General features: G+C 40.7%; 1 long non-coding RNA gene across 2 annotated transcripts in view; it reads right to left on the bottom strand.

Annotated features, from left to right (window-relative positions):
• Window positions 1–1,197: 1,197 nt before the first annotated feature.
• The window catches only part of LOC122224882, a 30,242-nt gene continuing 18,877 nt past the window's right edge, over window positions 1,198–12,562 (bottom strand). Inside the window, exon 6 of one of the 2 annotated variants that reach the window (XR_006204985.1) lies at window positions 1,198–2,231. This is a non-coding gene — a long non-coding RNA (uncharacterized LOC122224882). Of the gene's footprint in view, window positions 2,232–7,745; window positions 7,918–12,562 lie in introns of those variants that run through there. The other variant, XR_006205086.1, reaches the window with a different exon arrangement.

Genomic DNA, 12,562 nt, shown 5'->3' with positions numbered 1-12,562 from the left:
CTACCGAATTGTGTAAAGGCTTTATGAGTTTTTGAGAAGAAAGGCACCCTGGAAATTTTAGGTTATTTTTATCACTTTTATTGAAAAGGCCACTTCTCTGCTCTAAGGCTGGATTTTTTGATGCAAGTTCAGTGGCTTTGGGGTGAATCTGAATGAAGTTTTCAGAGCAGCGAGAAAAATCATGCAGTGTTAAGATGCCAAGCTTCCTCCGATAAATCTTTTGAAAATAACTGATAAAGATGCTTAGGGTTTCTCTGAATTCCCATGAGGTATAGCATTCAGAGAAGCTGGTAGTTTGGAACAGTGCTTTCCTTTGATTACAGTTGAATTCTAAAATGCCACATAGCAATATAAGAGCAAAATACATTCGTTTTTAACTCATAGTGGACAAAATACACCCAGTCTTCTATTTGAAACTCAGGAAGTAGATGTGGATGTATCAGTCAGGTTATCTTATTGGCTGTTCTTAGTGATCAATACCAATGCCATGGTCATCAGTTATTAGGGAGAGAAATGATTGCATAAGCCATTTCAGACGTTTGGCAAGGGTGTATCAAATACCAGGAGGAAGAAATGGGATAGAGAAGAAATAAATACAGCAAAAGTCTTCCTAAATCAAGAGACAAGAGATCCAGTCTGGCCTATGACCTACATAATAGCACGCAGTAATTAATAGCATACCATTCTAATACAAGAAGAAAAAACTGGAGTTTCTGGAGTTTGGGCAGTTTGTGAATTGTTGGGTTTTTAGGATTTTAATGCTGCTTTGTAACACAGTTTGAATTTTAATTTTTTAAAAAATATTTAAGTAATCTCTGTACCCAACATGGGCCTCAGTCTCATGACCCTGAGATCAAGGGTTACATGTTCCGCTGACTGAGCCAGCCAGGCACCCCACTCTGGACCTTTTTTCACAATTTGAACTTTAAACTTCTCCTATGTACTAAAAGTCATTCACTTAACAATAATAATAGTCAGCATATACCATGCTTTTTATAGAATAGACATTATAGCTTACAAATACCCTGCCACAACCTTTTAAGATAGAGGATTGTTTCCATCACCATTTTTCAGAAGAAAAAACTGAATCACAGGGAGGTTAACTTGCCCACGGCTATACAACTATTTAGTGACAGACCTAGGATTCAAACCCAGTTAATCCAGCTCTAAAGTCAAGGCCTTCATACTACTCTATGACACACTTCAGTTCATATTTTTATTGATCATTCATTAAGTACATGGCGCTTTGCTTATTTATGTAGATGATGTGAAGTATGAGACAGGATTTAATCTTTTAACTAAGTAACATTCAGCATCTTTCTCCTTTCCAAAACCCCGTGTGTGTATACATAGCATTACTTAGCATTTTGCCCCCATCTTTGGTGCTGTCTGTACTGAAAACCCCCAATATAGTGAAGATAGCTCACTGGCGGAGAAGAGCTCATAATATGACACCTAATATTCATCTATCCCCACTGTAATATCTGGGTCAGCTAGAGCAAACAAATGGCTCAGTGAGGACACTCTGGGCTGGAGATTTATGCTGCAAACTGCCTGTTGTGATGTCAATAATGAGAGAGCACACCCAGCCTCCATGCTTAGCCCACCTCCCCATTTCTCCAAGAAACTGACACCAACCCCAGGAAAGTATTAAGGCCAAGATCTGGATCTTTTGCTACAACTAAAAGTCTAAGAATAGCAACATGAATTATACACATATGTTGTTGAGCACTGCCCTATATAGCACAGAAATATTTTTATTAAAAATAGAGACTATATAAATCCATTATAGCAAGTCAGAGTATAATTATACGGTGAAGCATATGAAATTGCCAACATTCAACCTTTTTGACCTACAAAAAACCTGTTTCCTTATGTACAATGAGTACAGTACATAGAGTATCATGTATAAGACACAGAGTATTCTTAGCCAGTGAACCAGCTTCCCAGAAGGCGCTTTGCTCAGTCTGAATAAGGTTTAACTCTTTGGTCTCTCTCCCATTATTGTAAATTCTTGTGGTTCAACTCTGACAAAACTAAACAGGGTACGCAGGTGACAGTGCCTCGGCTGCTGCAAAGCCTCATGGAACAGCTTCAGGGTGATGTGAAGTGCTGGCTGAGTGGCTAGTGGCCTTCCCAGGAGAATGTCAGAGAAGCAAAAGTGAAAATCAGCTGCCACGTAGAGGGCCATGCAAGACCTAAGACATTATGGAGCTCATCACGTTGTTGCGCTGGAAAAATGGAACAGAGACATGTCACAACTTCAGGAAGTATGACAAGAATGAATAGCTGTCAGGATTGCCTTTTCATAGGGATGACCCCCAGCAGCCCATGTTTCTAGAAAACATTCCCTATATTAAACACATATGCAGAAAATCATAATGATAGGTCTATGCTTTGTGGGGACTGTGATGAACAAGGCACCGTGCTAACTGCTTTGCACGAATGCATTAGGGTTGTCCAGAGCGACGGAACCAGTGGGATATGTATACAACTGAGATCTACTTTAAGGAATTGCCTTACACAGTGGTGAGGCTGGCAAATTCAAAGTCTCTGTGGCAGGCCAGCAGGCCAGAGACTCTCAGGCGGGAGCTGATGCAGCCATCTTGAAGCAGCGTTTCTTTCTTCTCAGGAAATCTCAGTGTTTCTCTTAAGGCTTTTCAACTGATTGGATGCCACCAGTTCAGGTTGTAGAGGATAATCTCCTTTACTTGATGTCATTGGATTGCAGATGTTGACCACATCTATGAAATACCTTCACAGCAACCCTTAGATGTAGTATTTAATTGAATAGCTGGGTACTATGGTGTAACCAAGGTGACAGCTTAAACTAATCATCACAACACGTATACCATTTTTGTGCTCATGAAAAATCTGTGAGGATGATACCCTTTTATCCTCATTTTACAGATAAAGAAACAAGTTCAAGAAGGTCAAGAACTTGCTCAGGATAACACAGTTTGTAAAGGATGGAGTCATGTTTTGAAACTAGGGAATGTAATTTCAGAGCCTCTGGACTTAACCACCGGGTCCTGCTGTCTCACCAAGCAGTGAGGATTTTATGCTAAGGATTCAGGAGTCGAGAAAGCAAAAGCCAGCAAAATGTAAAGCCAAGAAGAGGTTGGTATGAGTGAATCACAAGCTTTCCAGCATCATTGGCTCCCTGGCCATCTCACCATGCTGTGTACACATGCATGTGACCTATTAAGTGAGCCACAGTCTACATAGAAGGAAGATTATACTATAGGGCACACAGGGGTACCAGCTTGTGTGGAAAAAAAAGGCAGATCAAATCGAATTACACATAAGACAGAAATCAGGGGGATGAATGAAAAAGTCCTTCTTTCTGCCATTCCACATAAACTCCTTCCAGAGTTTTATTCCAACTGGAACGACAGCATTAGCACTATCTGGGAAAGTGATCCCTCAGAGCTGTGACAATGTGGACCTAGAAGGACGTAGGACTTGGGGACTCCCTGGAAAATCAAGTAGACAGCTAGTTGGGGCGGGATTTTATGGTTGCCCAGAGGACTGTTCCTCACTTCTCAAACACCTCTCTCTCTCTCACTGTCACCCTCCCTTTCCCATAGACCATAGTGGCACTGGCAGAACCTTTCCATGTCCCCAAACCTCTCAGCTCTGCTTGCGGATATTTTAGCAGACCTTGTTCCCACCTTGGGAGAAAAATAGAGGCCGACAAAGACAATCTTCCTAAACATCTTTTTATACCACCCCCAAACATAGATCTGTACCAATCCTCCCCGGCTTCCTCTATAAGACCGCCCCTTGTCTTGTGTTCTCGACTGCAAATATCATTGCCATCTATCCACTCTAGAACACAACCCATCAGTCATCATTTTCTTCTCCCTCTCTTATATTTTCAACCTTTTTAGTTTTTTCTTTCCCCTCTGCCTCCAAGTAGAACAAATGCTGACACCACCTTAAAAAATACCTTGCATCTAGATCATTGTAATAAGCATAAACAGATGCAAATACTTTACAAATGGGAAAATTTGATCCAAGGAGTTGGGATCAAAAAAAAAAAAAAAAAACCAACTATATTCTGATTATAATAAACACATCTTACATATAAGAATATAAAGATACTGTAACATCGGGGCGCCTGGGTGGCTCAGTTGGTTAAGCGTCTGACTTCAGCTCAGGTGATGATCTCACGGTTTGTGAGTTCAAGTCCTGCATCAGGCTTTGTGTTGACAGCTCGGAGCCTGCTTCAGATTCTGTGTCTCCCTCTCTCTCTGCCCCTCTCCCCCACTTACACTCTGTCACTCTATCGCTCTCTCTTTCAAAAGTAAATAAACATTAAAAAAAATCTTGTAGGATATTATTAATAAAAAGATAGAAAAAATAGATTCCTTCCAAACCCTAAGCAAAATATATCAAAGAAAACTTTGAGATGAGAAATATTACGAGAAATAAGAAAAGGAAGTTTTATAGAGAGAAAAAGTTCAATTTACCAAGAAGATATAAAGTAGTCTAAATCTGTATATGCTTAAAGAGACTATTCTAAATTTGCATATTCTTCTAAATATAGACAACAAAAATTAGCAAAAGAGGAAACACGTATCAATAATGTACTGTGGGTTTTGACATACCGCTACCAGTAATTTCCAGAGCAAGCAGGCACACATACACAGTGAGATTTCAGATGGTTTGATGAACATGATCTGACTGAAATATCAATAAACTGTGCTACCAATGAATGTAGAAATGCACTCACTATGCCTACAGATACGTTCAGCTGAAACAGGCACACGCATGTTCCCAAAGACATTTACAAGAATATTTATAGCAGCACTATTCCTAATTGTCAACAACTGCGAACAACCCAATGATATCAGGACGGATGAAATAAATGAATTGTGGTATTTAAAATGTAGACATACCTCGCGTCAACCCTGCTTCTCCTCGAGCTACCATAACTTTCCTTCGTTTGCTTCTCTGACAATCGTTAAGTAAAAAATACTTTTGGAAAAAAAAAATACCAGCTGTTTCCTCACTTCCGTTGCACGGTGCTCAGTCCTTAGCAATATTCCCAGCCCCCGTGATGCCACAGAAATTGTTCTGGTCTCCATTATGTTGGTTCTTATTCGTGTTCTACTGGGCTGGTTTCCTGGCATCCCCTGAAACTGATGGTCACTCCCTTCAACCTGCAACTTTCGTTTTCCTTCATTTTTTTATGTAACAATTTTTTTAATGTATTTAATTTTTAATTTTATTTTAATTCCAGTATAGTTAACATACAGTGTTATATTAGCCGCAGGTGAACCATACAGTGACTCGATAATTCTATACATCACCCACGGCTCATCACAAGTACGTTCCTCAATCTCTTGATTTCTCTCTTGGTTCTCTGTTGCTAAAGCCTTTTCTTTTTTCTTGGGTTTTCAGTGTCTTCTGCGACCTCTGGTTCTGTCACTGCAGGTGCACTGAGACATGAGGCCTCATCTCTGCGCATGCTGGCCGATGATAGTGCCCCAGTTTTGGTGCACAGCTGTGCCGGGGCAGTAGGCACAGTTACGTGATTGAGCGTGGACTCTGAAGTCAGGTGACAAGCTAACTGCAAATCAAGGCCTCTAAACCCAACCCTTCTCCTGAGCTTTAACCAGAGGGGCCCTAAAAATAAACTTAAGCCGGGTCAGATCTGTGCAGTGAGCCACTGTCGCATTCCCTTTGCGTTCATACGCTGTTGAAAGGCCGTATCCTGTTCTCGTAATACCAGACCCGATTTATGCACTTCTCAGATTTGCTTGGCTATGTCGCCTGCTTGGGGAAACAGATGACCCTCCAGGAAGATCGCTTGGCGCCAATGGCACTCTTGTCAGGGCAGAGAGGTGATGTGAATCTACTGAAGAGAAGCTGCCCGACCTCTGGCCTTGCCCTCCTGATGGAGGCTGACTTCTCATTGCACCAGGCTCCCCAGCACTTGGCCCTGCCTCAGCAAGCAGCTGCTTTGGGTTTCCCCTGTTGCTAGAAACAGGACCAAACCCGCCTCATCTCATACCTCTGACCTCACACTACGGGGCTCTCTTTTCCTGCCCTTGTGCTTTGCCGTCACTGCTGAAGTACAGATGCCAGAAGCTTCCTAAGCTCCCCCCACCCCATCCCACCGGCTTTCCAGGATGGGTCTTTCAGAAGGCAGTGTGCAGAAAGGCAGGCATAAAATGTTGCCGGCTCGTGCCCTTTCACTAGCTAAATGCCACTGCTCTTGTGGAAAAAATAACCCAGAAATGTTAGAGAGTTACACCCCAGTGGTAGAGAGAGGGGGAGACTTTGTTCAGTGAGCAAGAGGAGATAGAAAGCAGCCAACAGATTCTTCTTCCTCTCTCCTCCCTGAGAGACTGTTCTGGGATCTAGTGGCTCCATTTTCCCCTCTCTGGAGTTGTCTGAGCAACCAGCTAAGTTTCCAGGTAATCTGGACAGCTTGGAATGCACTCCTTCGCCCTTGCTTTCTCTCATCCCCTACCTCACTTACCTGGTTCCTTCACTCTTGCTTCCCTGTATCGCACCCCCTCAGCAAAACTTTGGCACTTAAGTTTTGACTCAGGCTCCATACCCTAGGGAAACCACACTAAAATATTCACAATACAAAGGAAAAGGGAGCATAATCCTCTTGATTCTTTACTAAGTGCCTGGGTTTCTCGCTAAGTGATCTACACTTCTCTCTCTGAATCCTCACAGAATCTCTGCAATAGGCAGTATTTTTCCCCTATTACAGTGAGGAACAGAGGCCCGCTGAGGCTTAAGAAACTTACCCAAGGTGGCACAGCTAGGTGTGACAGAGCTAAGGTGCCAACACCCATGTGTCTGACTTCCGAGACAGTATCCCTCTCCCTGTTCTTTACTGTTCCTAGTATCAGGACATTGCATTCTGGGGATTCTGTGAAGGTTCCATGTGGTAACTCATTGTTGGACTTTCTAGAAGCTTTGAGAATGATTCAGTGAAGAACATTTTAAATATCCAAGCACAGCACCATAAGAGAGTCCCAAAATGACAGGGTGAACGATCAAATCAATAAAAGCAGATGGTTAAAACACCCTTATTATTAGACGTTTAGATATCGCTTATATTCTCATTTCTAAATGGAATCCCATTAATGAGCCAACGAAAGGTCGTGAAAGTAGCTGTTGCAGGAGGGGACACAGACATCCAAAGGGAGAAACAAAGGAAGAGAGTTCCACCCCACCCAAGCCTAGCTCTGTGCTCCATCCATGTGTGAAATCACTTGGTCAAGCTCATCTAGACCATCCAGATCTGTCTGTTCTCCTCATAAAGATCTTTGAGAACGAGGAGTACAAAGGTTTAGCTAGAAAATTAATCTTGAAATGAAGCAGAGGGGTCCTGACTGCCAGAGACTGACAAAGGAAGGATTTCCTCATCCTGCACAGACTGTTACTGGCAGAGTTCTCTGTGTGTCCGGAGGTTTGGGCCAGGATTGTGCTTTGGAAATTGGAGAAAGACCGAATTTGGACCCTAGGATAGCACTCAGCCCCTCTCCAGGTTTTGAATTACAGACTGGACCTTCTCACCCTGTGTCCCTGCTGCAGGAAGGAGATGTTTTTTGTGTGATTACAAAATCAGACTGTTTACAGATAATTATTTTCTCTTGGTCTGAGAAAGTGCTGGAAGATTGACCTCTTGAACATGCTTGTTAATTCATAAATGCCTACTTATAAAAACAGGTGGATTTGTCTAAACACGAGGAAAGCATTAATACCACTTGCCTGATACCGAAACTCTTGCCTTAAAACTTGCTAAGCGTTCTGAGGACCTCCAGGAACTCTGCTGTGCCATAGGAGGTTAGTTTTCTGAGCGTCATTGCCAGGAGAGGCCTTTTCCTTTTCTGTATTGTCCCTGCATGCTGTTCAGTCACATAGCTGCAGTGCCAAAACCGTCACCTAAAGAATCAGCACTTGTCTCTTAAAATATGTAAACCTTTCATCTCCCAACAAAACCTGTTCCAAGAGCTTAAAACACATTGTCTCGAGTTGTAATATCACCTGGGAGTCTTGGTGAAATGACAGAACATTCTGATTCAATAGATCATAGTAGGGGGGGGGGGCGGGTGTTGGGGCTGAGATACTGTATTTCCAGCATAGCTTCTGGATATGTCAGTACTTCCGATCCATGAACAAAACTTAGAATACCAAGAGCTTAGAAGACCACCTTGATTTTCTCTTGAGTGTTTTGAAGATCATTTGGTCTCTAGAAAAATGTGCCCCTTGAAACTGCCTCATTGTTACCAACAAGCTGTTCTGGGCACCACTGCAGGAATGTTCAAACAGATGGGGATAAAGTTAGAAACTGAGAACATCACACAAGAGCCGTTCTCATTGGCCACATTGTTTTAGCTCTCGGCACACGCACAAACTCAATGCTGACCTAAAGGCTTATTCTCAAAATTACACACAAAAATGGATTTTGCCAACACTACTTGACTAATATGCTTGTTCCTGAGACCACCAACCTCGTTTTATTCAGTCTCAAATTGGTTATTTTTCTTTGGGCAGTTTCAATTATTGTATAGGATAAGAAGATTTAAATGTTAAAACACATAAACAGAAGTAGCTCAATTGTGTATTTAAATTCTGTATTTGTTTTAACAGAAGAAATACTTGTTATTCTGTCTCTATTTTAGGGTTTTCATTTTCTGCCTGGAGAATTCAGCCATTTTAATGTCAAAAAAAAAGAAAAGTATTGTGGAAATTCGGCTAGTCCAAAACATGTTTAACTGTCTAGAACAGATGAGGGAAAAGGGTATTGAATTAGGCAGCTTTTTCTAGATGCTTTAGAAGTGCTTAGTTAATATGCATTGCCTTTTACCCAAAAAGCATAGCTATGTGTTATCTTATATAGAAAAATACCTTACTTAGAGAAAAATTAAAACAAACATGTGGTTGTATATAAACTGTACCAGTTCTTAGATTTATCCCTTACATTCATTGTTAAAAACTGCCTGCCTAGATCAAATCTTTACCACAACATTTCTGTCATGTCCCCCTGGTCATTATCCCTGTTTTTAGAGGCTATCTATTCTAAGTAGATACCAATTCAAAAACAATTTGCCAAAAACTCCTTAATTTAAGGAGATTAAGACCTTAGGAACCATTTATCATATCACTCTCCTATTTCAAGACATTTGCTCAAAACCTTTCTCAACCCACTACTCAACACCCTTCATCAAATAAGTTAACAACCAAAATCTTAGATTTCAGAGACCAGTATATTCATTCCTCAGCAGAGGGAAGTTAAGGTTAGTCTTGATTATTTTCTCTTGTCCATACTGATCTGTGCTACCTAACTATGAATTCAATTTCCTTAAAAAACACAGAACTATTCAAATTATTTCTTCTTCAGTGAGTTTTGATAGTTTGTGTATTCAGAGGAATTTCTATTTCTTTTTTTTTTTTTTTTTTTTTTTTTTATTTTTTTTTTTTTAATTTTATTTTATTTTTTTAATATATGAAATTTACTGTCAAATTGGTTTCCATACAACACCCAGTGCTCATCCCAAAAGGTGCCCTCCTCAATACCCATCACCCACCCTGCCCTCCCTCCCACCCTGCCCTCCCTCCCACCCCCCATCAACCCTCAGTTTGTTCTCAGTTTTTAACAGTCTCTTATGCTTTGGCTCTCTCCCACTCTAACCTCTTTTTTTTTTTTTTTTTCCTTCCCCTCCCCCATGGGTTTCTGTTATGTTTCTCAGGATCCACATAAGAGTGAAACCATATGGTATCTGTCTTTCTCTGTATGGCTTATTTCACTTAGCATCACACTCTCCAGTTCCATCCATGTTGCTACAAAAGGCCATATTTCATTTTTTCTCATTGCCACGTAGTATTCCATTGTGTATATAAACCACAATTTCTTTATCCATTCATCAGTTGATGGACATTTAGGCTCTTTCCATAATTTGGCTATTGTTGAGAGTGCCGCTATAAACATTGGGGTACAGGTGCCCCTATGCATCAGTACTCCTGTATCCCTTGGATAAATTCCTAGCAGTGCTATTGCTGGGTCATAGGGTAGGTCTATTTTTAATTTTCTGAGGAACCTCCACACTGCTTTCCAGAGCGGCTGCACCAATTTGCATTCCCACCAACAGTGCAAGAGGGTTCCTGTTTCTCCACATCCTCTCCAGCATCTATAGTCTCCTGATTTCTTCATTTTGGCCACTCTGACTGGCGTGAGGTGGTATCTGAGTGTGGTTTTGATTTGTATTTCCCTGATAAGGAGCGACGTTGAACATCTTTTCATGTGCCTGTTGGCCATCCGGATGTCTTCTTTAGAGAAGTGTCTATTCATGTTTTCTGCCCATTTCTTCACTGGGTTATTTGTTTTTCGGGTGTGGAGTTTGATGAGCTCTTTATAGATTTTGGATACTAGCCCTTTGTCCGATGTGTCATTTGCAAATATCTTTTCCCATTCCGTTGGTTGCCTTTTAGTTTTGTTGGTTGTTTCCTTTGCTGTGCAGAAGCTTTTTATCTTCATAAGGTCCCAGTAATTCACTTTTGCTTTTAATTCCCTTGCCTTTGGGGATGTGCCGAGTAAGAGATTGCTACGGCTGAGGTCAGAGAGGTCTTTTCCTGCTTTCTCCTCTAAGGTTTTGATGGTTTCCTGTCTCACATTCAGGTCCTTTATCCATTTTGAGTTTATTTTTGTGAATGGTGTGAGAAAGTGGTCTAGTTTCAACCTTCTGCATGTTGCTGTCCAGTTCTCCCAGCACCATTTGTTAAAGAGACTGTCTTTTTTCCATTGGATGTTCTTTCCTGCTTTGTCAAAGATGAGTTGGCCATACGTTTGTGGGTCTAGTTCTGGGGTTTCTATTCTATTCCATTGGTCTATGTGTCTGTTTTTGTGCCAATACCATGCTGTCTTGATGATGACAGCTTTGTAGTAGAGGCTAAAGTCTGGGATTGTGATGCCTCCTGCTTTGGTCTTCTTCTTCAAAATTACTTTGGCTATTCGGGGCCTTTTGTGGTTCCATATGAATTTTAGGATTGCTTGTTCTAGTTTCGAGAAGAATGCTGGTGCAATTTTGATTGGGATTGCATTGAATGTGTAGATAGCTTTGGGTAGTATTGACATTTTGACAATATTTATTCTTCCAATCCATGAGCAGGGAATGTCTTTCCATTTCTTTATATCTTCTTCAATTACCTGCATAAGCTTTCTATAGTTTTCAGCATACAGATCTTTTACATCTTTGGTTAGATTTATTCCTAGGTATTTTATGCTTCTTGGTGCAATTGTGAATGGGATCAGTTTCTTCATTTGTCTTTCTGTTGCTTCATTGTTAGTGTATAAGAATGCAACTGATTTCTGCACATTGATTTTGTATCCTGCAACTTTGCTGAATTCATGTATTAGTTCTAGCAGACTTTTGGTGGAGTCTATCGGATTTTCCATGTATAATATCATGTCATCTGCAAAAAGCGAAAGCTTGACTTCATCTTTGCCAATTTTGATGCCTTTGATTTCCTTTTGTTGTCTGATTGCTGATGCTAGAACTTCCAGCACTATATTAAATAACAGCGGTGACAGTGGGCATCCCTGTCGTGTTCCTGATCTCAGGGAAAAAGCTCTCAGTTTTTCCCCGTTGAGGATGATGTTAGCTGTGGGCTTTTCATAAATGGCCTTTATGATCTTTAAGTATGTTCCTTCTATCCCGACTTTCTCAAGGGTTTTTATTAAGAAAGGGTGCTGGATTTTGTCAAAGGCCTTTTCTGCATCGATTGACAGGATCATATGGTTCTTCTCTTTTTTTTTGTTAATGTGATGTATCACGTTGATCGATTTGCGAATGTTGAACCAGCCCTGCATCCCAGGAATGAATCCCACTTGATCATGGTGAATAATTCTTTTTATATGCTGTTGAATTCGATTTGCTAGTATCTTATTAAGAATTTTTGCATCCATATTCATCAGGGATATTGGCCTGTAGTTCTCTTTTTTTACTGGGTCTCTGTCTGGTTTAGGAATCAAAGTAATACTGGCTTCATAGAATGAGTCTGGAAGTTTTCCTTCCCTTTCTATTTCTTGGAATAGCTTGAGAAGGATAGGTATTATCTCTGCTTTAAATGTCTGGTAGAACTCCCCTGGGAAGCCATCTGGTCCTGGACTCTTATTTGTTGGGAGATTTTTGATAACCGATTCAATTTCTTCGCTGGTTATGGGTCTGTTCAAGCTTTCTATTTCCTCCTGATTGAGTTTTGGAAGAGTGTGGGTGTTTAGAAATTTGTCCATTTCTTCCAGGTTGTCCAATTTGCTGGCATATAATTTTTCATAGTATTCCCTGATAATTGTTTGTATCTCTGAGGGATTGGTTGTAATCATTCCATTTTCATTCATGATTTTATCTATTTGGGTCATCTCCCTTTTCTTTTTGAGAAGCCTGGCTAGAGGTTTGTCAATTTTGTTTATTTTTTCAAAAAACCAACTCTTGGTTTCGTTGATCTGCTCTACAGTTTTTTTAGATTCTATATTGTTTATTTCTGCCCTGATCTTTATTATTTCTCTTCTTCTGCTGGGTTTAGGCTGCCT

Source organism: Panthera leo, chromosome A1, assembly GCF_018350215.1.
Source record: "Panthera leo isolate Ple1 chromosome A1, P.leo_Ple1_pat1.1, whole genome shotgun sequence".
Lineage (NCBI taxonomy): Eukaryota > Metazoa > Chordata > Mammalia > Carnivora > Felidae > Panthera > Panthera leo.
The sequence above is the reverse complement of the archived record's forward strand: the minus strand, read 5'-3'. Positions and strand labels throughout refer to the sequence as shown.